The sequence below is a fragment of the Lithobates pipiens genome, unplaced genomic scaffold (assembly GCF_037356315.1).
Source record: "Lithobates pipiens isolate NorthernLeopardFrog02 unplaced genomic scaffold, aLitPip1_a1.2 Scaffold_23, whole genome shotgun sequence".
In the NCBI taxonomy this organism is placed as follows: domain Eukaryota; kingdom Metazoa; phylum Chordata; class Amphibia; order Anura; family Ranidae; genus Lithobates; species Lithobates pipiens.
In genome coordinates, this window is record NW_027507785.1 from 327,662,573 (window position 1) to 327,685,173 (window position 22,601).

At 46.5% G+C, this 22,601-nt stretch overlaps 1 protein-coding gene across 1 annotated transcript in view; it reads left to right on the forward strand.

The window, feature by feature from the left end:
- The first annotated feature begins 2,183 nt into the window (after positions 1-2,183).
- PTPRF (protein tyrosine phosphatase receptor type F) overlaps positions 2,184-22,601 on the forward strand; it is a 1,477,204-nt gene continuing 1,456,786 nt past the window's right edge. The window contains exon 1 of the mRNA XM_077450677.1: positions 2,184-2,328. The gene's annotated coding sequence lies outside the window, so the exon portion shown is untranslated. The remainder of the gene's footprint in view (positions 2,329-22,601) is intronic.

A 22,601-nucleotide genomic window follows, 5' to 3' on the forward strand; every position in this document is an offset into this window, starting at 1 on the left:
AGCAAAGCAAGTGTGAACGAGCCCTAAGTGCCGGTTCACACTGGGGCGGCCCGTCAGGCGACTTAGCCACCTGACAAGTCCCACTCCATTGCAGTGCAATGGAACCATTCTAACGGGAGCAACTCAAATCGCTCCGACTTAGAAAAATGTTCCTGTACTACTTTGAGGCGACTTCGAAGTGGCTTGCATTGACTGACAGCATGAGGAGAAAAAAAGCCAATCACCGGCTTCTGTTTGAAGGGACGTCGGTCCCAAAGAGGAAGAGCCTCATATGTGCCCAGTTGCCCACCAGTACCACCTGCTAGTGCCACGAATCAGTGCCCACAGTGCCACGAATCAGTGCCCACAGTACGTAAGTGCCAGCAATCAGTGCCACCTATCAGTGCCCACAAGTGCCACCTATCAATGCCCACCAGTGGTGCCAATCAGTACCTTATAAGTGCCACCTAGCAGTGCTGCCCATCATTTTCACCTACCAGTGCCGATCAGTGCCCATCACTGCCACCCATCAGTGCGGCCTATCAGTGCCCTTCAGTGCTGCCCATCAGTGCCACCCATCAGTGTCCATCAATGCCAGCTGTCAGTGCCCAACAGTGCCACCTCATCAGTGCCCATCAGTGTCGCCTTATCAGTGCCTATTAATGCAGCCTATCGGTGCCCATCAGTGTACATCAATGAAGGAGGAAAATTAACTGTTTGCAAAATTACAAAATGTAAAAAAGTGTTGTATGACCACGTATTTGTCATTCAAAGAGTGACAGCGCTGAATGCTGAAAATTGGTCTGGGCAGGAGGGGGGTTTAGGTGCCCAGTAAGCAAGTGGTTAAAGAAGTTGTTTTGCAAGCCATGCTGAGGTCACACTGGGGCGTGGCGGCTTCTGAGTTTGGACGCCTTTGAAGCCGCCCCTGTGTGAACCGGCACTTATACACAATCTTAAAGCGGAGGTTGACACAAAAATGGAACCTCCGCTTTTCAGAACCCTCCCCCACTCCAGTGTCACATTTGGCACCATTCGGGGGGGGGGGGGGGGGATGCGGATACCTGTCTAAGACAGGTCTTTGCACCCACTTCTGGGCCTCTTCCTGCCCCGCTGTCTGCAGGGACACACACGGGTCCCAGAGACAGCGCTGACCATTCGCATTGTGCTGCGCAACTCACGCATGCGCAGTAGGGAACCGGGAAGTGAAGCCGCAAGGCTTAATTTCCTGATTCCCTTAACGAAGATGGCGGTGGCAGCAATCCGAGGACCGAGGGACAGTTCGATCTCGGGTGCTGACGTCGCTGGACCCCGGGACAGGTAAGTGTCCTTATTTTAAAAGTCAGCAGCTGCAATATTTGTAGCTGCTGACTTTTAAAAAAAATAATTTTTGCGGGTCTCCCGCTTTAAGGCTTGACATGTTGGGTATCTATTTGCTTGCTGCAACTAAGTCTTATGTTTTCCCCCAAAAATTGGGTAATATATTGTGTTTGTGTGCGCTAAAATCAACTTTGCTGTATTTTTTGATTGAAATTTTTGCTTGATAAACCAATGCGCTAACAAAAAAAAAAGTTGGAATAACCTTTGTTTTATTCTCCAGGATTTTGACTTTCAGAAACAATATACATATATACGGTATATACTATATATATGTTTGGGGGTATATACTATATATATATATATGTTTGGCGGGGGGCTTAACTAGTCTTACGGTCTAAAAACGTGCAAAAAAAAAAAACTCCTTCGTTTCGCTGTAATGGCGAAATTTCACTGAAAGCCTCCAAATTTTTGGGAGAAATCTCGGTGAAATACAACCTCCAGCAATCACTAATGATGATATGAATAACAAGAGGTCAGGAAAGGGGTAATATAACTGTCTAAGGGGGGTATTTATAGGTTTTATGTTCTCTTTTTATTTTCCACCTTTCACAAAATTCTGTCCTAAAAAAAAAAAAAAATTCTCCTCAGCCACAGGTGAGCGCGCTCCCGGGCTCTCCCCATCCCTCACGACGAGTGGCGGCGCGCGCCCTGAGCCTTTCCCGCCTCATTCTCTCTCACACTGCCGAAGCGGCACAGGCGCACGCGCGCTCCCCCCTTCCCTCAGCTTCGTGCCCGCGCCTCCCTCCCTGAGGTGAAGTGAGGAGGAGCACGAGGACGCGCTGCGGAGCGGCACAGGCAAGCTCGAAGGGAGCGCGCGGCGCGGGCACGACGGGCAGCCCAGGAGTAGAAGAGAGAGAGAGAAGCTGCAGCCGGAGAGGAGAGGAGCTGGGAAGAGATAATAAAAAATAAAAGAAAAGACACACAAAAAAATAAAGAGGGAGAGGAGCTGAGGCCCGGACATGTTCTCCTGTGGTGAGTGCATCCCCATTTATATACCCCCATTATGTGGCAGGACCCCCCCCCTCCTCACATTCTGCCCTGAGGGGGGTAATTACTGTGATGGAATGGGTGTATGATTTTACTATGTGTCACATAGAGAAATTTAATTGCCCTCCTTTTCACAATTGCCCCCTGACATACCTTGACCCCGTAGGAATGCCCCCCCCCCCCATCTTTGCGTTGCGTCCTCCCAGTTATCCTGCTTTACCCTGTTTGCATTAAATCACAATTTTGCTGCCCATCCTTCTCACCTGTGGGGGCCCCATCCTTCTCACCTGCGGGGGCCCCATCCTTCTCACCTGCGGGGGCCCCATCCTTCTCACCTGCGGGGCCCCATCCTTCCCACCTGCGGGGGACCCCATCCTTCTCACCTGCGGTGCCCCATCCCACTCACCTGCGGGGCCCCATCCCACTCACCTGCGGGGCCCCATCCCACTCACCTGCGGGGGACCCCATCCCTCTCACCTGCGGGGCCCCATCCCACTCACCTGCAGGGAACCCCATCCTTCTCACCTGCGGTGCCCCATCCCACTCACCTGCGGTGCCCCATCCCTCTCACCTGCGGTGCCCCATCCCACTCACCTGCGGTGCCCCATCCCACTCACCTGCGGGGGGCCCCATCCCACTCACCTGCGGTGCCCCATCCCACTCACCTGCGGGGGGCCCCATCCCACTCACCTGCGGGGGGGCCCCATCCCACTCACCTGCGGGGGGCCCCATCCCACTCACCTGCAGGGAACCCCATCCTTCTCACCTGCGGTGCCCCATCCCACTCACCTGCGGTGCCCCATCCCTCTCACCTGCGGTGCCCCATCCCACTCACCTGTGGTGCCCCATCCCACTCACCTGCGGGGGGCCCCATCCCACTCACCTGCGGGGGGGCCCCATCCCACTCACCTGCGGGGGGCCCCATCCCTCTCACCTGCGGGGGGCCCCATCCCTCTCACCTGCGGGGGGCCCCATCCCTCTCACCTGCGGGGGGCCCCATCCCTCTCACCTGCGGGGGGCCCCATCCTTCTCACCTGCGGTGCCCCATCCTTCTCACCTGCGGTGCCCCATCCCTCTCACCTGCGGTGCCCCATCCCTCTCACCTGCGGTGCCCCATCCCACTCACCTGCGGGGGGCCCCATCCCACTCACCTGCGGGGGGCCCCATCCCACTCACCTGCGGGGGGCCCCATCCCTCTCACCTGCGGGGGGCCCCATCCCTCTCACCTGCGGGGGGCCCCATCCCTCTCACCTGCGGGGGGCCCCATCCCTCTCACCTGCGGGGGGCCCCATCCCTCTCACCTGCGGGGGGCCCCATCCCTCTCACCTGCGGGGGGCCCCATCCCTCTCACCTGCTGGGGGCCCCATCCCTCTCACCTGCTGGGGGCCCCATCCTTCTCACCTGCGGGGGGCCCCATCCCTCTCACCTGCGGGGGGCCCCATCCCTCTCACCTGCGGGGGGCCCCATCCCTCTCACCTGCTGGGGGCCCCATCCCTCTCACCTGCTGGGGGCCCCATCCCTCTCACCTGCTGGGGGCCCCATCCCTCTCACCTGCTGGGGGCCCCATCCCTCTCACCTGCTGGGGGCCCCATTCCTCTCACCTGCAGGGGCCACCAACCTGCTCACCTGCGGGCCCCCGTACTGCCCACCTGTGGGGCCCCACCTTGCCCCCTGTGGCCCCTCGCATCTTCATTGCAGCGTCCCCTCCCGGCATCGGTAACATTTACCTGCGCCCCAGGGACACCTCAGTGCCGTATCCCGACTATTGGGATGTGTTGTATGGGGGGTCTGCCCTGCATACACCTGCTGGTCACAGACTTTGCCCCACCCGACCCGACTGCTCCTTCTGTACCCCACCGACCATATAGTGCCCATATCGAGTCACAGCTCATCAATCTTCATCCCATCTCAAACACATACTTTTCCCCGTTATTGGGTGCCAAGGAAGTGCAAGCTTCACCCATGGAGCCAAGGAAGTTCCAGCTTCACTTATCAGTACAGGGAAATGCCAGCTTTACCCATAAAGCCAAGGAAATGCCAGCTTCACCCATAGAGCCAAGGAAGTGCCAACTTCACCTATCAATTCAGGGAAGTTCCAGCTTCACCCATGAAGCCAAGGAAGTTCCAGCTTCACCCATGAAGCCAAGGAAGTTCCAGCTTCACCCATGAAGCCAAGGAAGTTCCAGCTTCACCCATGAAGCCAAGGAAGTTCCAGCTTCACCCATGAAGCCAAGGAAGTTCCAGCTTCACCCATGAAGCCAAGGAAGTTCCAGCTTCACCCATGAAGCCAAGGAAGTTCCAGCTTCACCCATGAAGCCAAGGAAGTTCCAGCTTCACCCATGAAGCCAAGGAAGTGCCAGCTTTATCCATCAAACTAAGGACGTGCCAGCTTTATCCATCAAACTAAGGACGTGCCAGCTTTATCCATCAAACTAAGGACGTGCCAGCTTCAACCGTCAGGTCAAGGAAGTGCAAACTTCACCCAATGAACAATAGTAGGTTCAGCTGTACCAATAAAGCCAAGCAAGTGCCAGTTTTACTAATGGTGTAAATTAAGTGCCGGCTTCTCCCATGGTGCCAAGGAAATGCCCACTTCACCCATGGAACCAAGAAAGTGCCAGCTTCACTCATCAAACCACGGAAGGACCAGCTTTACCTATAGAGTCAAGGAAGTGCCAGTTCCCCCCGATGATGCCAAGGAAGTGCCAGCTTCACCCATTGTGCCAATGAAGACCCAACTTCACCCATGCTATCAAGAAAGTGCTTGCTTTATCCATGGAGCCAATGAAGTGCTGGCTTCAGCTACTGAGCCAAGAAGGTGCCAGCTTTACCCATGGTGCCAAGGAAGTGGCAGCTTCACTCATTGTGGCAACACCTTTGGGATGGCATTGAAATTATATCTGTCTCTACCCTGCATTACAAAACTCAGCAAACACCTATTTGTCCCTCCTTCCCATGAGTGCCAAGGAAGTGCCAGCTTCCTCCATGGTACCAAGGAGGTGCCAGCTTCCCCCATGGTGCCAAGGAAGCTCCGTCTTCACCCATCGGGCAAAAGAAGTTCCAACTCTACCCATGGTGTCAAGAAAGTGCTGGTTTCAGCCACAGCGCCAAGAAGGTGACAGCTTTGCCCATGGTACCAAGGAAGTGGCAGCTTCACCCAATGTGCCAAGGAAGTGCCAGCTTCCTCCATGGTACCAAGGAGGTGCCAGCTTCCCCCATGGTGCCAAGGAAGCTCCATCTTCACCCATTGTGCAAAAGAAGTTCCAACTCTACCCATGGTGTCAAGAAAGTGCTGGTTTCAGCCACAGCGCCAAGGTGACAGCTTTGCCCATGGTACCAAGGAAGTGGCAGCTTCACCCAATGTGCCAAGAAAGTACCAGCTTCACCCATGGTGCCAACAGCTTTGGGATTGCATTAAAATAATGTCTGTCTCTACCCTGTATGAAAAAAAACAGCAAACACCTATTTGAACCACCCCCCCTTGCCACAAATCAGTGTCCACAGTACATAAGTGCTAGAAATCAGCGCCACCTATCAAATGAGTGCCAAGGAAGGGCCAACTTCCCCCATGGTGCCAAGGAAGTGCCAGCTTTGCCCATGGTGCCAACACCTTTTGAGTTTTCTTCACATCCATCCCTACTCTGCATGCCCGCATGAGCAAACCCAGCAGAACATCTCATGTACCCTCTGGAAACTGTGTGCCAACACCTCTAGGAATCGCCTACCATTACTTCGAATGCCTGTCTCTTTACCCTGCATGACAAAACCCAGCATAGCACCTCAACTGCCCTATCAAAACTGTGCCAGCGAGACCATACTGGTAGGAAGAGTAAACCGCTATGCCCTCATCTACATATGCATGATGCCCCCTCCTTTCCCAAGCCGCCTTTTACTTTGCAACATCTTTTTTTAAATTTTTTTGTGTACATACACTTTGTTTCATTATGTTTATTGCTATTATTTCTCATCTCCGCTCCCAGAGTTTTTTGCTCTCCTTTTCCCGCAGCCCGTGGGGTTAATCCCTGGCATGCAGCGAGCTTCATACATATCGCAGACACCCGCCGATCAGCCTTAAATTGTTTTAAATTTTCTCCTCGTCTCAGCGGTGGACCTTTTCTGACGGATGTCAAGCCGCGCTTCCACCTCCCTCCTTTCATCAAAACCCATCATTGTTTATATAAAAACCCGTCTCCACGCATAATTGTTGGGTTGCTTCCTCTGTAAAAAAAAAAAAAAAAAAAAAAAGCATAAAAGGGAGAAATAAAATCTCCTTACGAGGGTCGTTATCTTTTTCACGTAGCAAAAGGTTGTAACCCTTATTAGCCTTTTGTGCCTTTTTTATTCTCTGGGTAGTCATTATACCTGGCAGCGTATCATTTTGTTTGTTCGGGAATTATTTGTGCCTGTGCGACCACCACCCCCCTCCCCACCTTCTCTCAGAGTTCACTTCATTGATTATTCCGATCGATGCACCCTCATTAATTGCAATGATCCTAATGCACGATGTGAAGACCCTGCGATTGGCGGGCGGGCGGGCAGGGACGGCGCTCTGCCTCGGCATCTGTCTTTTAGCTGTGGAAGTTGAAACTGGAGCTCTGCCTGTTGAGGAGCTAAGCTGGTATCTAGTGAATCATCCCCCGTAGTGGTGAAGCTACAGAAGAGTAGAGTTGTCTATGAAGAGAGATATTTTCTCCCCCCCCACCCCCCCCTCCCCGTTTCTCCTTTTAACCGTTTTAAATCTGGAAAGAAACGGAGCACCTGGACGCATTTTGCATGCATAATTTAGCCGCCTGACACCAGTAGAGTCGTAATAAATTGGATTTAGGCTCTGTGCATTTATTTATTTTTTATACTGAATTGGTCAGTCCTGCCCCTTCTTGCACGGGTAATACTGGGCATGAGGGGTTAACACCCCAACTCCCCCCCCCTCTCCGCTTAGACTGCAGGGAGATGTTGTTGGCTCCCCTTCGGTTTAGGAGGGAAGGACTTGAATGAATATATTGCAATATTATTCATAGCTGGGTAATTCCTGCCTTCTCGGTGATGGCGAAGCGAATAGACGAAGGCTTTGCTGCAGTTGTGTTTTCATTAATGATGAGGTCTTCATTGCCTGGTGCTTTTTATGGAGTTTTTTTTTTGTTTAGAGCTTTTCACTGCAAGCCTGGTTTTGTCGCTGGTGGTGGAGGGAGCAACATTTTTTTTTATTTTATTTTTTTATTATCTGAAACATTTTTAAAGGGCAGCTCCACCCTAACCCGATGTCTTTAGTTTTTCCAAAGGTTTGCGGAAAGTTAAATCATGTTGCAGTTTATTATTGCTCTCTGGGATTGCTGCGCTGAGATATATACTCTGCTAGAGTTTGCAACTTCTGAGGTCCTTACAGAGCTAGCGGGGGTGTCACCTTCACATGGCGTATTCTCCATTTTGTAGGGTAGGCAGATCATTGGTGGATCTAGATCAGCGATTTTCAACCAGGGCTCCGTGGAACCCTAGGGTTCCTTCAGCATTGGGTAATTTCTGCCTCTCAGATAACTTCCCACTCACACCATTGATCCTTTTTAGGTCTCTGTAATGCCCTGTACACACGGTCAGAAATCACGTCTCGTAATTTATTCTGAGCATGCGTGGCACTTTTTCCGTCGGAATTCTCTACACACGATTGGAAAAGGTCCGATCGGATTATGTTGTCGGAAAAAATCCGATCGTGTGTGGGCTCTATCGGACTTTTTCCGACGGAAAAAGTTTGAGAGCTGGATCTAAAATTTTCCAACGTCAAAATCCGATCGTGTGTAGAGAATTCTGACAAAGTGCCAAGCATGCTCAGAATAAATTACGAGACGAAAGCTATTGGCTACTGGCCTCTACATAGTCCCATCGTACGTGACGAACGTCACCTCGTTCCGAACGATCGGATTTTCCAACAACATTGTTTCCGACCGTGTGTATGCAACACAAGTTTCCGATAAAATCCGTCGGAAAAAATCCAACTGATTTTGTGGTCAGAATGTCCGACCGTGTGTACAGGGCATAAGGAGGTAATTCTTCCCAATGACCACAAGTGTAAGGACCATTCTTCCCACTGACCATCACACTAATGTATCATGAGTTGTAGGTTTCTCATCTTTAGCAGGGGGTTCCCTGAGACTGGAGAACTATTTTAAGGGTTCGTCTGCATTGAAAAGGTTGAACGGCTGATCTAGATGCAAGAGTTGCGACATCTTTGTTACAGCCTGCTGGGAGGAAAGGAGGGGGGGGGGGGGGCTCAGCAAGCTTTCTGAACCTTATGCCCCGTACAGCAAAATTCTGCCAGCAAAAGTCCGATGTGAAGTTTTGGTCGGAAATTGCGACCGTGTGTACGCTCCATCAGACTTTTGCTGGTGGAATTCCCACCAGCAAAAGATTGAGAGCAGGTTCTCTATTTTTCAGAGGGGAAAAAAGTTCCAATTGGAAATTCCAATCGTCTGTACCAACTCCGACGTGCAAATTTCCTCTGCATGCTCGGAAACCATTCGATGCATGCTTGGAAGCATTGAACTTAATTTTCTTGGCTCGTCGAAGTGTTGTACGTCACCACGTTCTTGCCAGTTGAAAGTTCAGAGAACTTTTGTGTTACCGTGTGCATGCAAGCCAAGCTTGAGCGGAATGCCGTTGGAAAAAACATCCAAAAAAAAACCTTCCACGTTTTTTCCGATGAAAACTCCGATCGTGTGTACGCGGCATTAGACCTGTCAGAAGTTGGCAGGTGATTCAATGCACTGGTGACCACCCAAAGGGAAGAGTGGATTGTGGGTGGAGTTAGCCCACAAAAAGGGATTGTACTTTTGTTGACGTTTGCTTTCTCTAACCTGAAGTTTGTATCATATTCTTAGGCTCGGCCATACATTTAGAATTTTTTATTTTTTTTTGTACAATTTTCCTTTAGATTTTACAAAACCACAAATCATGAGGTCAAATCAAATATATATATATATATATATATATATATATATATATATATATATATATATATATATATATATATATATATATATATGTGTATATATATATATGTATATGTATATGTGTGTTTGGGGGTTCTAAGTAATTTTCTAGCAAAAAATTGTGATTTTAACGTGAAACCAACAGGTGTCAGAAAAAGGTTTAGTCTTTAACCGCATCAGCCCCGGAAGATTTTACCCCCCCTTCCTGACCAGAGCACTTTTTGCGATTCGGTACTGCGTTGCTTTAACTGACTATGTGCGATGTAGCACCCAAACAAAATTGACGTCTTTTTTTTTTCCCCACAAATAGAGCTTTCTTTTGATGGTATTTGAAAATCTCTGCGTTTTTTATTTTTTGCGCTATAAACAAAAAAAGAGCGACAATTTTGAAAAAAACGCATTATTTTTTACTTTTTTGCTATAATAAATATCCCCAAAAAATATATAAAAAAAAAAACGATTTTTTCCTTCAGTTTAGGTAAATATATATTCTTCTTCTACATATTTTTGGTAAAAAAAAAAATCACAATAAGTGTATATTGGTTTGCGCAAAAGTTATAGCGTCTACAAAATAGGGGCTAATTGTATGGCATTTTTATTCATTTTTTTTTTTTCTTTTTTTTTTTTTGCCCAAATTAGTGGATATTATTTGGTCTTTGTGAAAGTTAGAGTCTACAAGCTGTGGTGCGAATCGCACAAAATTGATCACATCTGATGTACTGGTGGACTATCTCGCTTCTTGCGACCCGAACAAGTCAGGAAAGTACAAATACCCCCCAAATGACCCCTTTTTGGAAAGTAGACATTCCAAGGTATTTAGTAAGAGGTATAGTGAGCTTTTTGATGTTGTCATTTTTTTCCCTCAATTCTTTGCAAAATTAAGATTTTTCATTTTTTTTTTTTTCTCCACAAAATTGTCATTGTAATAGGTTATTTCTCTCACATGGCATGTGTATACCACAAATGACACCCCCCAAAAAATCTGCTACTCCTCCTGAGTATTACAATACCACATGTGTGGGACTTTTTCACAGCCTGGCCACATAGAGAGGCCCAACATGCAGGGAGCGCCGTCAGGTGTTCTAGGAGCATAAATTACACATCTAACTTGTTGACTATTTATTACACTTTTGAAGCACCAGGACAATGACACGTGACACTGATGAAAGATGGCACTGATATGTGGCAATGATGACACTTATACGTGACACTGATGACACGTGGCACTGATGACAGATGGCACTAATATGTGGCACTGATGACACGTGGCACTGATACGTGGCATTTATGACACGTGACACTGACAACAGATGGCATGTGACACTGACAGGTGGCACTGATGACAGATGGCACTGATATGTGGCAATGATGACACTTATACGTGACACTGATGACACGTGGCACTGATGACAGATGGCACTAATATGTGGCACTGATGACACGTGGCACTGATACGTGGCATTTATGACACGTGACACTGACAACAGATGGCATGTGACACTGACAGGTGGCACTGATGACAAATGGCACTGATACGTGGCACTGATGACAGATGGCACTAATACGTGGCACTGATGACAGATGGCACTATGTGGCACTGGGGACAAATGGCACTGACAACATGTGGCACTGGGGGCAGGTGGCACTGGGGGCAGGTGGCACTGGGGGCAGGTGGCACTGGGGCGGATAGCACTTTTTTTTTTTCAAAAGAATGCAAAGCAGAACGGCTGCCGCTGCAGCCGTTCATCTCTCCCCTCTCACACTCTGTCTGTGTGAGGAAGGAGAGCGGCGCTGAGAGATGATCTCATATGTTTACATATGAGATCTTCTCCCATTGGACATGCCGATCGCGCTGTAAACGGCCGCTGTGATTGGCCGTTTACAGCGATCTGTGTTTGCCTGTCCCCGGGGGACACGGCGAACACAGAACTTCCGCGATGCGCACCCGCGGCGGCGCGCATCGCGGAAGTAAACATTAGGACGTCCAGGGATGGCCTCCCGGACGAACACGCCTGCTCTACGGCCATCATTCGGCTATAGGGCGGGCGCGAGGTGGTTAAATAGCCATCACCGAGTCCTAGTCAGTGATTTTGCCTAGGCTGAGATGATGTCATCAGTCTGCTGCAGGCACGAGGAGGCATTTCCTCAGTCTCCCCTCAGCGATCAGACTGCAACATTTGTAACTATGTACTGTAGTAAGTCATGAGGTGAGAGGGTGCAGCAGGTGTTTGAGCCCTGTCAGATGTTTGTGAACACAGCCAAAAACTGCATAGACACCAGGATTTACATAACTGTGTCATCTTATTATTATTATTATTATTATTATTATTATTATTATTATTTTTTTTTTTTACTTTTTTATTTATAAATATCATTTTTTTTGTTTGTTTTTTTTCATTTGATTTCTTTGACTGTGTCATCTTTGAGCTGACATCTCAATCCAGGAAAACTGCATTGATGCCTGAACAAAGATGGTGCCATCCTAGAAAGACAATCAGATGCAGGCATTGCCAGGAGGAGTACTGTGATCCCTGTAAGAGGTAATAAATACCTGGAAGTATTGCACTGACACATTACTTAGCATGCATTCATTTAATAAAATCTATCTAATGATACTTCTACTGCAAGTGATGAGGAGATAACAGCAAATACAAAACAATCATCTGTGACACAACCATATTCTGTCTCTTGGATAAAAAAAAATTATTTTTTAATCTCCTTTCTGCTTTCAGGCTTAGCAATTTATTTATTTTTCTCCTGCTTTGTGTCAACCTCTATGCTGTGTCGAGGCCTTTAGCTCATTAGCGTCAGGCTGCTGTTTAACAGCATTCTAAAGCAGTTTAATGTGACATGTACCTCTTGTTGAGGCTGAGAGGATGCAGAGGGGTTTGTGAGCCTCAGGTAAAATACAGTTTAAACACAGGAATCACTAAGGTAGAAGGCATTTACTGCCTCATAATTCAGTGTCATGAGCTTTAAGTCCATTGTTGGGAATTTTTGGAACTAACCAGAAGTTTTTTTTTTTTTTTTTTTTCTTCTCTCTTGCATATAAGAGGGTGGTGCACTGTTGAAAGGTACGCTCCAGTCAATTAAATAGAAAATTAGAGCTTGAGCTGCATAGTTGGGATTTTTTGTGGAAAATTGGTCTGGGCAGGAAGGGGGTTTAAGTGCCCAGTAAGCAAGTGGTTAATATGTGTTACACAAAAAAATGCAGCGTGCAGTAATTTTTATAGATATCTTAGTATGTGATATTTGGAAAGAAAGTCACTTTGCCTTAATTAGAAATAAGTTTTTCTGGTGATTTTACATATGTATCTACAAAAGGGATGAATGAAAACGGTTTTACATAAGCCAGCTGGCAGCTCATTTCCAGTGGCCCTTTAACCACTTTCAGACCGGACCATTTTGCTGGTAAATGACCAGAGGTCTTTTTACACTTTGGCACTGCGCTGCTTTAACTGGTAATTGCGCGGTCATGCAATGTTGTACCCAAACAAAATTTGCGTCCTTTTCTTCCCACAAATAGAGCTTTCTTTTGATGGTATTTGATTGCCTCTGCGATTTTTATTTTTTGCGATATAAACGTAAAAAGACCGCAAATTTTGAAAAAAAATGATATTTTCTACTTTTTGTTATTAGAAAAATCCAATAAACTCAATTTTAGTCATACATTTAGGCCAAAATGTATTCAGCCACATGTCTTTGGTAAAAAAAAAGTCAATAATTGTATATTTATTGGTTTGCGCAAAAGTTGTCACATCTACAAACTAAGGTACGTTTTCTGGAATTTACGCAGCTTTTAGTTTACGACTGCCTATCTCATTTCTTGAGGTGCTAAAATGACAGGGCAGTACAAAACCCCCCCAAATGACCCCATTTTGGAAAGTAGACCCCCTAAGGAAATTGATAAGAGGCATGTTGAGCCCATTGAATATTTTATTTTTTTGCCTCAAGCGATTGAATAATGACAAAAAAAAAATTTTTTTTTTTTTTTTACACAAAGTTGTCACTAAATGATATATTGCTCACACATGCTATGGGCGTATGTGAAATGACACCCCAAAATAAATTCTGCTGCTTCTCCTGAGTACGGGGATACCACATATGTGGGACTTTTTGGGAGCCTAGCCGCGTACAGGGCCCCGAAAACCAAGCACCGCCTTCAGGCTTTCTAAGGGCGTAAATTTTTGATTTCACGCCTCACTACCTATTACAGTTTTGAAGGCCATAAAATGCCAAGATGGCACAAAACCCCCACAAATGACCCCATTTTAGAAAGTAGACACCCCAAGCTATTTGCTGAGAGGCATGTTGAGTCCATGGAATATTTTATATTTTGCCACAAGTTGCGGGAAAATTACAAACTTTTTTTTTTTTTTTTTTTTTTTCACAAAGTTGTCACTAAATGATATATTGCTCATGCATGCCATGGGCATATGTGAAATGACACCCCAAAATAAATTCTGCTGCTTCTCCTGAGTACGGGGATACCACATATGTGGGACTTTTTGGGAGCCTAGCCGCGTACGGGGCCCCGAAAACCAAGCACCGCCTTCAGGCTTTCTAAGGGCGTAATTTTTTGAGTTCACTTCTCACTACCTATTACAGTTTTGAAGGCCATAAAATGCCAAGATGGCACAAAACCCCCACAAATGACCCCATTTTAGAAAGTAGACACCCCAAGCTATTTGCTGAGAGGCATGTTGAGTCCATGGAATATTTTATATTTTGCCACAAGTTGCGGGAAAATTACAAACTTTTTTTTTTTTTCACAAAGTTGTCACTAAATGATATATTGCTCACGCATGCCATGGGCATATGTGAAATGACACCCCAAAATAAATTCTGCTGCTTCTCCTGAGTACGGGGATACCACATATGTGGGACTTTTTGGGAGCCTAGCCGCGTACGGGGCCCCAAAAACCAAGCACCGCCTTCAGGCTTTCTAAGGGCGTTACAGTTTTGAAGGCCATAAAATGCCAAGATGGCACAAACCCCCCCCCCAAATGACCCCATTTTAGAAAGTAGACACCCCTAAATTTAGGGGTACACTAGTGAGACTAGGTAATAAATGGCGGGTGCCCTGAAACTATAAAAAAATAACTAACCAACCAGCGTCACCTGTAACAGTTATATGGTGATCACTGGTGAAAGGGTTAACTAGGGGGCAATCAGGGGGCTTTATGCGGTAGTATATGGGGGTCCCTGGCGCTATAAAAAGCTGCGGCGAACCTAAATACCTACCTGCCTAACTAGCGTCACCTGTGACACTAATACAGCGATCAGAAAAACGATTGCTTATTAGGCTGGGTTCACACTGGAGCGATGCGGGAACGCCACGAATGCGCGGCGGGTTCCCGCATCGCATGCCTCCCGGCGGCAGTTCACACTGCCCTATGCGAACTGCTGGGAGTGTCAGTGAAATGTTAATGACACCCCCAGATCAGTTCGCATATCGCAGTGCGATCTGCAAACTTGGATCGCATGGTGTGAACACCCATGCGATCCGATTCTGCTGCGGACCAAAAAAAGGGTCCCGTGCGAGTTTGCGGCGGGTGCGGCGGGTGCGACACGAATTCAGCCATACTATCTGTATAGCTGAACTCGAATCGCACAGAGATCGGATGTGATTTGCACTGCAGTGCGGTGCGAATCACATCCGTTCTCATAAACCGCTGCAATGTGAACCCAGCCTTAGTGACACTGGCGACGGGGGGTGATCACGGGGTTAAACCTTTATTGGGGGGGTTAGGGGGGTACCTTAGAACTAAAGGGGGCTAACCCTAACTGCCCTAACAGTTATTAGTCACAAATGACACCTGCCGGGTGATCAGGGGGTTAAACCTTTATTAGGTAATAAATGGCGGGTGCCCTGAAACTATAAAAAAATAACTAACCAACCAGCGTCACCTGTAACAGTTATATGGTGATCACTGGTGAAAGGGTTAACTAGGGGGCAATCAGGGGGCTTTATGCGGTAGTATATGGGGGTCCCTAGCGCTATAAAAAGCTGCGGCGAACCTAAATACCTACCTGCCTAACTAGCGTCACCTGTGACACTAATACGGCGATCAGAAAAATGATCGCTTATTAGGCTGGGTTCACACTGGAGCGATGCGGAAACGCCGCGAATCCGCGGCGGGTTCCCGCATCGCATGCCTCCCGGCGGCAGTTCACACTGCCCTATGCGAACTGCTGGGAGTGTCAGTGAAATGTTACTGACACCCCCAGATCAGTTCGCATATCGCAGTGCGATCTGCAAACTCGGATCGCATGGTGTGAACACCCATGCGATCCGATTCTGCTGCGGGCCAAAAAAAGGGTCCCGTGCGAATTTGCGGCGGGTGCGGCGGGTGTGGCGGGTGCGGCGGGTGCGGCGAATGGCTTAACTCGAATCGCACAGAGATCGGATGTGATTTGCACTGCAGTGCGGTGCGAATCACATTCGTTCTCATAAACCGCTGCAATGTGAACCCAGCCTTAGTGACACTGGCGACGGGGGGTGATCACGGGGTTAAACCTTTATTGGGGGGGTTAGGGGGGTACATTAGAACTAAAGGGGGCTAACCTTAACTGCCCTAACAGTTATTACAGTCACAAATGACACCAATGCAAAAAAAAAAAAAAAAAAAAAAAAAAATGACATTGGTGTCACTGTGACTGGGGGGCAGGGGTAATTGGGGGGGTGATCGGGGGGTAAAGGGGGGGTGTGAGTGTGCCTGGCATGTTCTACTGTGTGTGGGATGTGTTGGTGCAACTCACTGATCCGCTCTCCTCCGTGTCGGAACGAAAAATACCGACACGGAGGAGAGAATACATCACTTCCTCTCCTGTGTTTACATTACAGGAGAGGAAGTGATGTCACCGGGGATTTCCATTCGTCGGGAGCGATCGCGAGGGGGTGGCCATGAATGAATGGCCGTCCCCTCGTCCGGGATCGCTCCCGAACGAAAACCGACCGCCGCAGGCACCGGGCGGGGGCCCGATCGGGCCCCCGACCCGCGGGAGGCAAATCACGTACATGTACGTGCTTATGCCTGCCCGTGCCATTCTGCCGACGTACATCGGCGTGCGGCGGTCGGCAAGTGGTTAAGCCATGCCGCTGGTGATAATTGCATCTTTCAAACTGTCTCCAATTGTCCTTAATTGAGCAGGAGACATTCAGAATTATTGATCAAATTTGAAATAGCAGCTGTGTGTTTGGTTTTTGTGACCTATAGATCGTTGGATGTGAGGCTTACAGAAGAATTATTAATTATTTCAGTCTCTACTGAAACTCCTCTGTTTGGGAGAATAAAATGGCATAAGTCATTTGTGAGATTTCAGGTCTCCCAGGGAACACTGGGCTGAACATGTACATGAGCAGTTACAAAGACATTCCCAATAGAAATTTAGAAGCTTTGTTGTAAGTAGAGGTACTCTTTAACCACCTTTTAAAGCGGAACTTTACCCATAGCAACTTGATAAAGAATAATGTTCTGTAGCAAGGGAGATACATTGTACGTTATCCTCCCTGGCGGTATGATTATGTCATATTTTTGATGCTCAAAAGCTGTACAATTTTTTTTGCATGGAAATTTGCCATTTTATATATTGTAGGCCTGTAATTCTAATGCCCCGTAAACAGGGTCGGCCTTTCCGATGGAAAATGTGCAATCGGAGATTGTCGGAAATTCGGACCGTGTGTAGGCTCCAGACTTTTTCCATCGGAATTTCCGACAAACAAAGTTTGAGATCTGGATATAAAATTTTCCGACAACAAAATCGATCATGTAAATTCCGATTGTGTGTAGACAATTCCGACGCACAAAGTGCCACGCATGCTCAGAAAAAATTACGAGACTAAAGATATTGGCTACTTGGATAGATCCCATGAAACGCGTCGGGCCTGACCTAGATGCAATGTATACATACTTACATGGTCTTTGGATTCAGGCAATGCCGTGGATTATAACTGCTATATTATAATGATTTTTATGATTGAGGACAATACTATTGTATATTGTATATTCTATTCATGTTTTTAACATGTAAATGGTTTTGGATACATGATTGGTTATACTATGTGCCATTATTGCATGTATTGTCTGCCATGTACCTACTCAGTCATGGCAAACAAATAAATACTTGTTTATGTTTTTCTTTGACTCCTTTCGATTAGCTACAATATAGACGCCTCATTTAAAGTCCCGACCCTTTTTTTTTTTTTCTATTTCCTTGGCCGCTTGAACTTCCTCTTTATAGTCCCAACGTACGTGTTGTACGTCACCGCGTTCTTGACGATCGGAATTTCCGACAACTTTGTGCGACCGTGTGTATGCAAGACAAGTTTGATCCAACATCCGCCGGAAAAAAAAACAATGGATTTTGTTGTCGGAATGTGCGATCATGTGTACAGGGCATTAGAGCTGCACAATTAATCGCTAAAAAATCGTGATCTCGATTAACCCCCACTGACGATCTCTCCTGCAGGGGTTGCCGATTCATTCATATAAACAAATGGAGAAACTATCTGCTCACTCAGCTGTCAAAAGAAAACATGGGCAGTCTGCCAAGTTAATTTTTTTTTTTTTTTTTTTACTTGCAACATTGTAACTAAGCTTCCTTCTTAGATCAAAGGGATATAACTTCTGTGTAAATAAATAATCCAGGCAGACTGCCAAGTTTTCAACAACTGTAAATGCAGGAAGTTTAACCACTTAGGTCTAAATGTTTTTCTGACATTTCTTTCTTAAGTTAAAAGCAATATTTTTTGCTAGAAAATTACTTGGAACCCCCAAACATTATATATATTTTAGCAGAGACCCTAGGGAATAAAATGGCAATTGCTGCAATATTTTATGTCGGACTGTATTTGCCCAGCGGTCTTTCAAATGCAATTTTTTTGGGGAAAAAAATTCACTTCAATTATTAAAAAATAAAAAAACAAAACGGTAAAGTTAGCCCAATTATTCTTGTTTTAATGTAAAAGATGTTACGGCGCGAGAATCGTGATCTTCTAAGCAAAAAAATTGTGATTCTAATTTTAGCCAGAATCGTGCAGCTCTATAGGGCATAACACACTTAAATTTGTAGAAAAACAAGAGACTGGTAGACAGCCCGTGTATGATTAAGTTTGAAACACAAAATCATAAATTATAATAAATAACTATAAATAAATATAACAAATAATAATATAATAATAATAATAATTATTCAATAATGTAATCAAAAACACTGAAATTTGCTCAGTTGCAGAATTGTCTGTCATTACTTTCAGTGTTTGATGACGGATTTCCCTACAAATCACTATCGCTCAATTCTGCGAGAGATTCTAATTTATTATTGCTGTTTTCTAGCTGGTCTAAAACCGCTTTTGATGTAAAGGGGCACTTTTTGGTTGCTATGGACAATCTCCAGTTTCCAGGCTAAAAGAACAGTATATATAATATAAAACTGCATGTAGGGCACTGGACAAACCACTACGAACAAAAGGGATGTGAAATAATGTGATACAGTAATGTAATATGTAAGATTACAGTGAACTGTATGTGTAATGTGTTTCTAACTTTTTGAATTTGGTGCCGTTCTCCATCCCCATCCTCCATCTGCAGCAAAAGTTGGGTGTGATTTTCATTACACTGAATACTGGCTGTGGCTTAAAGGGGCACAGAGTGTCGGGTTCAGTAGTAAGTGATGCAAAGGTTCAGGAATAATTTCAACAAAGTTCCCAGAAGCTCAACAGTAATTCCACAAACTGTCACCTGATTGGGGTTTCCTCAATCGCAGTGAAATGCCTTCTTTCTGAGATTGGTAGTGGCAACCAAGAGAGTCATCTTCCTCCAGATGATGGGCGGGGCTAGCAGGACTGTGATTGGCTTTAGCAGTGGCCAATGACAGTCCTCCACCTGAAAAAAGGGCACCCCCCCCCAGCAGAAATGCATCCAATCTCTTCCTCTTCACAAAAGCTGACGATCGAAGCTAAATTACAGAACCAAACAATGTTTCCCATCTTTACATAATGTGGGGGCACAGTGCCTCCCCCCTCAATGCAGGTATGGCATGGGGGACTCTGAAATTGAAATGCATTAGTGTCTCACTGACACTTCCCTCCGCTGCTCTGCTGTTGGGGAGGGAGTCCAGTGCCGGCAAAAGAGGCTTTGTGCGCCGCTTGTGGCACCAGTGACGGGGGTTTCCTACCCCTGGCCTAGTCTATACAAGGCACCTCATGGCAAAGAACTCTCTGAGGATCTGAAAAAAAGACTTGTTGCTCTACATTAAGATGGCCTAGGCTATAAGATTGGCAAGACCCTGACACTGAGCTGCAGCATGGTGGCCAAGACCATACAATGATTTAACAGGACAGGTTTCACTGAGAACAGGCCTTGCCATGGTCAACCAAAGAAGTTGAGGTCAGGTGCTCAGCGTCATATCCAGAGGTTGTCTTTGGGAAATAGACGTATGAGTGCTGCCAGCATTGCTGCAGAGGTTGTAGGGGTGGGGGGTCAGCCTGTCAGTGCTCAGACCATACGCCGCACACTACATCAAATTGGTCTGCATGGCTGTCATCCCAGAAGGAAGCCTCTTCTAAAGATGATGCACAAGAGAGCCTGCAAACAGTTTGCTGAAGACAAGCAGACTAAGGACATGGATTACTGGAACCATGTCCTGTGGTCTGATGAGACTAAGATAACCGTATTTGGGTCAGATGGTGACAAGCGTGTGTGGGGGCAACCAGGTGAGGAGGACAAAGACAAGTGTGTCTTGTCTACAGTCATGTATGGTGGTGGGGGTGTCATGGTCTGGGGCTGCATGAGTGCTGCCGGCACTGGGGGGCTACAGATCATTGAGGGAACCATGAATGCCAACATGTACTGTGACCTACTGAAGCAGAGCATGATCCCCTCCCTTCAGAGACTGGGCCGCAGGGCAGTATTCCAACATGAAAACCACCCCAAACACACCTCCAAGACCACCACTGCCTTGCTAAAGAAGCTGAGGGTAAAGGTGAAGGACTGGGCAAGCATGTCTCCAGACCTAAACCCTATTGATCATCTGTGGGACATCCTCAAACAGAAGGTGGAGGAGCACAAGGTCTCTAACATCCACCAGCTCTGTGATGTCATCATAGAGAAGGGGAAGAGGACTCCAGTGGTGACCTGTAAAGCTCTGGTGACCTCCATGCCCAAGAGGGTTTAGGCAGTGCTGGAAAATAATGGCGGCCACACAAAATATTGACACTTTGGGCCCAATTTGGACATTTTTACTTAGGGGTGTACTCACTTTTGTTACCAGCGGCTTAGACATGAATGGCTGTGTGTTGAGTTATTTTGAGGGGACAGGAAATTTACACTGTTATACAAGCTGTACACTCACTACTTTAAATTGTAGACAAGTGTCATTTCTTCAGTGTTGTCACATGAAAAGATTTACACAAATGTGAGGGGTGTTCAGTGGGCAATACTGGGTGTGATGATGGATGTCTTCCAGCCATAAAATGAGGGCGGGGCTCTATCTGACTTGCTCTAGCTTCTAATGCACATTCTGAGAAGCTCACAGTGTGCATTGAAATCAGAGTAAGCCATTTCAGTCCAGGAGAGGAGCCGCTACAACCGCGCAAGACTGTAGGGTAGGCTGGAGGTCAGCTGTCTTGCGTATTGATGGCTATCCCATTGAAGGGAAAGGAGGTAACTTTATTAACCACATTTTGTGATTGCAGTGGCTCCCTTTAGTCTCAACAATGCCCAGTTTATCTTATAGTCCAGAGCCCCTTTTATCCAGCTGTTATGGGACCGTTGCTTGTCAGGTTGGAGAATAAGTTCCTTCCCTACCTCCTCAGCCGCTCATGTAACTTCCATGCAATTCCTGATTTCTCTCACGGCAGGTCATTTAGAGAAAGTCACTGTGAAAAATCTCTTCTGCCGAGTGCGGGATAATAAAACCGATGAAATCAGATGAAGCTTTTATTCCAGGCTTATAATGTCACCGTTGTGATGCTTGGCGATGGGGGAAGGGAGGGCGATTGGAGACCAATGATGTTATGGTACAGGTAGACAATTTTCAAGTGATGCTTATTGCACTTCAGAGGAGAGGTTATGTACCGGGCTGGTTGTGTACTGTACAAAATAAAGTGCAACTCCATTTTTGAGGAAGGGTATGTTGATAACTAAAGCATAAATAATTACATTTTTGGATTTTTTTTTCTTTTTTTTTTTTTATATATTTTTTTCTGTTGCTAATTCACACTTGCCAAATTTTTGGCAAACCCATGTGACCTTTCTTTATCTGGTATAGCACTGCATGTCTCTTAAATGTCAAAGAGAGTTTGCATTTGAATATATCCTGCAAGGTGGAAGCAACAGCACAGGAGACTAAGGCTTGATGCACACTAATGCGTTTTTTGATGCATTTTGCAGAAATGCAGGAAATTTTTTAACATGAGTTCCTATGGAACACGGTCGAATTTAAAGCTTCAGTAAACCGGAAGTAACTCTTCCGGGTTACTAGATCCGAGACACGATCAAAGCCTATTGCGGTGGGACAGGAGAGCCCAGGGTGAGTCACAGAAAAGGGGGGGGCATCGGGGCCTCCCCAGCACCCCCTAATTACTTACCTGAGCCCCTTCTTTCTCCAGCGATACCCACGAGTGTCTAAGCAATCCGGGACACTCCTGATTGGTTGAGGCACAGCAGCGGAGCCATTGGCTCTCATGGCTGCCAATCAAAGTCAGTCAGCCAAGGGGGCGGGGTCGGGGCTCCATGTCTGAATGGATAAACGGAGCTCTGACTTGGCTCGGGTGCCCCCCATAGAGAGCTGCTGACTGAGGGGGCACTCGATAGAAGGGAGGAGCCAGGGGCAGCAAAGAGGTACTCAAGAAGAGCATGATCCGGGCTGCTCTGTGCAAAACCAACTGCATAGAGGAGGTAAGTATAACATGTTTATTTTTTTTTTATTTTTTTTTTTTAAATTAACCATTACAATCACTTTAAGTTAATTGCAGTGCACTTCACCCCCAAGATGTCTTGTTGTTCATCATGATGATCCTGTGACATCTTTCCTAGTCATTTACAGGCAACAGGCCGGGGAAGTCATAACTCCTGATCCTAATTTTCAAATAGAGAAGCTGCAGCATATATTTGTCAAGTAGATACACTATATGTAAACAAATAGGAAAGTGGTAAAGTACAGCTCTGAAAGTGAAAGTGAGATTCTCCTGACGGGATCAAACTAGTAACAAACCATTACTGATGTGCATAAACCATGATAAAACACATACAATATTACTCAAATAATAAATCT